Source organism: Nannospalax galili, unplaced genomic scaffold (assembly GCF_000622305.1).
Source record: "Nannospalax galili isolate Female #2095 unplaced genomic scaffold, S.galili_v1.0 scaffold779, whole genome shotgun sequence".
Classification (NCBI taxonomy): domain Eukaryota; kingdom Metazoa; phylum Chordata; class Mammalia; order Rodentia; family Spalacidae; genus Nannospalax; species Nannospalax galili.
Window position 1 is genome coordinate 562213 of NW_008345224.1, and position 4927 is coordinate 567139.

The 4927-nt window shown below is 46.9% G+C and overlaps 1 pseudogene; it reads left to right on the forward strand.

The window, feature by feature from the left end:
* Positions 1-738: 738 nt before the first annotated feature.
* Positions 739-4927, forward strand: part of LOC103740724 — a 15172-nt pseudogene continuing 10983 nt past the window's right edge.

Here is a 4927-nt window from a genome sequence, read left to right on the forward strand (position 1 = left end):
GGTTCAGTTCTGCTGTCATAAGCAACCTGCAGCCTCAGTCAAGCCGGTTACTCATTCTAGGCTGTACCACCCCCTCTCCAAAGGTGACTTTGGGATCAGATGATTCTCTGTGCTCTTCCTCACTAAAGGGTAAACACTGATCCAGAAAGCTGTTTGGGCTGTCCGAGAAACAGCTGCATAGCTGGCCTTTTATTGTGAAGCTAAGAAATAGCTAGGCTTGAATGCTGGGCTAAAGATTCTCTACCTGTGGATGAGGAGAACACATAGAAGTTTCTGGAACATACAGTCATGGAATTTAAGACTCTCCACTGGAGGGCAAGTTAGAGATCACTTTATCCAGCCCACTCATTTTACACATGGAGATCCTGTGACGGAGAGGGAGGTAGCTTGCTCACCTCTTGTTACCAGATGTTTAATCAGCATGGGTTTTAACTGCCTGGAAATTGGAGGCATAGAGACAGTTCCTGGGGGACAGACATCTGTGTCATACAGCCCTATGCAGTTTTGGGTCACTCTCATGAACTCTCTTAGCACACTCACCTCTCCCTCTACCCTTGGTAGAATGAAAGAACTTATTTCCTGATGCATTTCTATAAACAGTGCCCCAATCCACAGGCAGGTCAAATATACAATGTCAAAAGTGGGCAGATATTAAAAGGCCAAAGAAACAGTGCCAGAGTCCAGACAAGACCAGATTGCACAGGACCTTAAACCTGAAAAGTAAAGAACTACGAACGAATGATAGTAGTGGTGTTGAAGGGTAAAGTGAACTCGCCCTGGAACTTCAGGTATGGGGTAGGCAGGGTTCCCCACTTTGAGAACCCCAGGAGCTGGGCCAAGGCTGAAAGGCTGACTCACTGAAAGTGGGGTGTGGTCCACTGGTCAGAGAGAGGTTCACTAGGGTAGTGTCACATAAACAAGGCCAAGCAGAAAACTTCCCGCTGAGATCGAACTTCCCAGAATGCTACCCAAAGGGAATATGGAATTCTGGAACTTGTAGGAAAGTGAGTTGGGGTGCTGTGTGTAACTCACCAGGAAGTTTCTAGGAAGCTGGCTGCTCTTGAATTCACCAGACAGCAATACCTAGATGCCATGGAAACTCCTTTGGTGGGGGTGGTTTACAGGGGGAGGGGGTAGTTGGTGGGGAGAAGAAGGACTTGGGTGGGGAGAGAGGGGGCCCACTCCCAGGAGCAAGTAGTCCTCAGAGTCCAGGAACAAGGAGAGAAGCATTTTATCCAGTAGCACCCTCTACTGACAAGGCTCAACATGACAGTTAGCAAGGAGGCAGGATTCGCAAGATTTGAATTCTAATCAGACAACGATGGACAGTTCTGTTCACATGCAGGTAGTGATTGATCTGTAACTTGTAACATAGTAAAACAATCATTGAACTAAGTGCATACACACACACACACACACATACACACACACACACCACACACCCCAAGATAAGGAGAATTTCTTATTATGTAGACAGTTTATTTAAATACAAACATAGGTTTTCACAGTTGCAATTTTGACAAAATAAATAATCTGGCCAAATCTTCTGGTTTGGTGGATTTTTTTATTCCGGAACTTCATACAATGTATTTTGATGACGTTCAGACCCCTCCCCTCTCTCCCTTTTCCACTATCCCTTCCTTATTCATGTCCTCGATTATTAGCTGTCTTTTTAAAACATTTAAAAATTTTCTATTTTAAAATTTTTGTTTTTTAAGGCCTATCGATTCTGTTCTGTGCTCCTGGGTATGTGTCCATGCCCTGGAGTTTGGTTAACCTACCAGGTATCACACTAGTGAGGAAAACTGACTCTCCCTCTCCCAGCACTCATCATCTGCCAACAGATACTCAGTTAGGATGGGGCCTCCTGCCCATCTCCCCATTAAGAAGAATTCAGAGAGGCCCGGGGACTTCAGACTGGAAGAGCTCTCCACTTGAGAACCCAAAGAACTGGGCCAAGGCCGAGAGGCTGATCAGTATCCCAAATATTCAGTCTTTTAACTTTTCTCACTCTTCTTCTCCCAGAATTTCTATTGGGGCCATGCTAGATGACTTCATGAAGGTTGTGGAATCCGAAGTCTGTGGTACTGCGTAGGTACTACAGGCCACTTAGCTAGGTGACCTTGGTATCAAGTTTGCACCTGTGATCAGCACAATTTTCCTTTGATCTCCCTCTGGACTTGCTTATCCAAGTAGGTACTGGGTCCTAGCTTCTAAGCCTGTGTTTTCCACATTACTGTCAAGCAGAGGGTGCCAGGGAGGACTGGACTTGGCTTTGTTGTGTGACTTTGGCCGGTGATAAAGTGTCTTTCTAAAACAGATCACCAAGTTGGAGGTCCCAGCGATTAAACGGGAGAGTGCAGGCAGAGATTTGGACACAGATGTGGCCCATCTTAGGGTCCTCCACCTGCCACTTCCCTCACACACCCTCAGTCTGCAGGGACGAATGGAGATGACAGGATGTCTCTAATGTTGAGAGCACACCAGAAAGTCACAGCTAACAGGGGAGGAGCTGAACGCCCCCAGGAATTACTAAGAAGAAGAGGATATTGAATATTCGCTCCTCCTTCCACCTCTCCAACCCCTCTTCTTTCCAGGTGCTTTGAGCAAGGAGCTTGGAGCATAGACCACCTTTAAAGCAGGTGGGTCCATCCCCTGGCAAGGAGTCCACTGAAGAGCATCCCACATTGCCATCTGGTGGCCAAACTGTAGAACACACTCCCCGGTCTATTAACCCACCAAGTGAGGCGTTACACTGTGGCAGCTCAGAGCTGGCACCCTGTGCCTGTGACCTCACAGTTTGCTGCTACTTGGAGTTGCTTGGAAGCATGTGTCTCCCTCAAGACACAATGGGATATGAAATCAGAGACTACTGGGTCCAGGACCAGCTTTTCCCAGGATTCCACAGCCTAAGTACCACTACCATTTGGGTCAGATAATTTTGTCCCAGGGAGAGATTCTGCTCTATGCATTGTAAAATACTTATTAGCAGCCCTGCCTTCTACTTACAAGATTCCAGGAATGGCCTTTGCCAGCTATGAGTCCAAAATGTCTCCAGATGTTATATGCCCCTATGTGACACACCATGGCACAAAAAACGTCACACCCTCTCCAAGTGAGAGCCCTTGAAACTAAACCAATGATCAGCTCCTTTCATGAACAACCCAGCCCTTAGAAAAATGAGGAGCACATGGTGACTGTCTGATCTGCACCCACAGCAGTCTCCAGGCACACACTAGGTGTGGGCTCTATGAAGCAGTGATTTCACACCTTGCCACCCAGGCTCATTCCTCTTCATAAAGCTTTACCATAGGCGCCTCAGCCTCCCTTCCCCTTTCTTCCCTTCTGGCTTTCCCTTTTATCTCCCTCCATCTTTCCCTCTTCTCTTCCTCCCTCATCTCTCCTTCCCTCCTGTCTCTCTTCCCTTTTCTCTCCCTTCTTTCACTGGCCCCTCATTTGTCTGTCTCCCTCCTTCTTCTCTCTCTCCTCTCTCACCTCCCTCCTGGTATTCTAATGCTGGCCCACTCTGGTCTTAGCCTAGGTACTGACTTCTGTGGAGAACATCTGTTCAAATGAGGGTCAGGTGAGCTTGTGGGAGCTGCTGTCTCCAAATCAGAAGGGCCCTTAGAAGCCAGAGGCCAGCTACCTTTGTTCAGCCTAAGGTATAGGTCTATCTCACACTTGGAACTTTTCTGTCTCAATGCCTGCCCCCAATCTTCACAACCCTTAATTTTAATCTATATTTTTGAGACAAGATCTCTAACCCATGCTGGCTTCAAACTTGCTGTACTGCAGAAGATGACCTTGAACTTCTGGTCTTCCTGTGGCCACCTCCTGAGTGCTGGGATTCTAAGTGTGTGCCGCCAGGCCTGGTTTATGTAGTGCTGAAGATGGAACTCAGAGCTTCACACACTCTACCACCTGAGTCACATCCCCAGTCTAATCCTCCCAACTCTAGTAGGTGAGTGCCTTTTGACAGATGAGAAAGAGCACTAGTAGATGAGTGCCCTTTGAGATGGCTCAAAGATAGATCCAGCAACTGGCCCAGAGTCTGCAGTTGGGTTCCACACAGCCTTGTTCAAGCCCCTACAGCCCCCAGTGAACACCATGGAACCTTTCAGTGGAACCTCATTTAGCCTTTCCTGTGAGGATTGGACCCAGGTTATATTTGCTGTTTTTCCAGTGAGATACAACCCAAGACCCTTTAATTTTTTTTAATTTTGAGGGGCTGGAGAGATGACTCAGTAATGAAGAGCACTTTGGATACCAACATCCACAAGGTAGTCCATAACCTCCCATAACTCCAGCTCCAGCAGATCTGACACCTTCTTCTGGCATCCATGCAGTGCACTAAACTTGCCCAATCACATGCACTTATACATAAATACAAAAAAAAACTTTTTTCAATGCAATCTCTACACATAGAATGAATGCATCTCTCAACTCTGACCAGAGAAGTTTCCTTATGCAGCAGATGGTGATTAACACAGAAACCTGCAATTGACCGAGATGCAGTGAACAAGAGGCTTCAGAGTGCTTGTCCCTAAACAGGCCACCTATGTCAAACCTCCGCCTCCCAAGGCTCAGAGATCATCGCAGAAGAGAAGGTGAAAAAATTGCAAGATCCAGAAGAAGTGGATGACCACAAGGAAACAGAGTCTTCCTGACAGCTGGTTAGTTACACATATGATCTCACAGCAGTGGTGACAGCATGCACAAATCCTATGCAAGCTCAAACCACACAAAATCCCAGCATAGAGATGGGGAAGTGGGTAAGAAATCCCAACCCAACCTAAAGAACTTTTGGTAATTAATGGCTGCTGGGAGGGGGAGAGACAATGTTTTATATGAACGGGATCCTTGGTGGGCCTAGTGGATAGATCCACACTAAAGGACATCTGATGACACAAATCACTCTATAGGATAT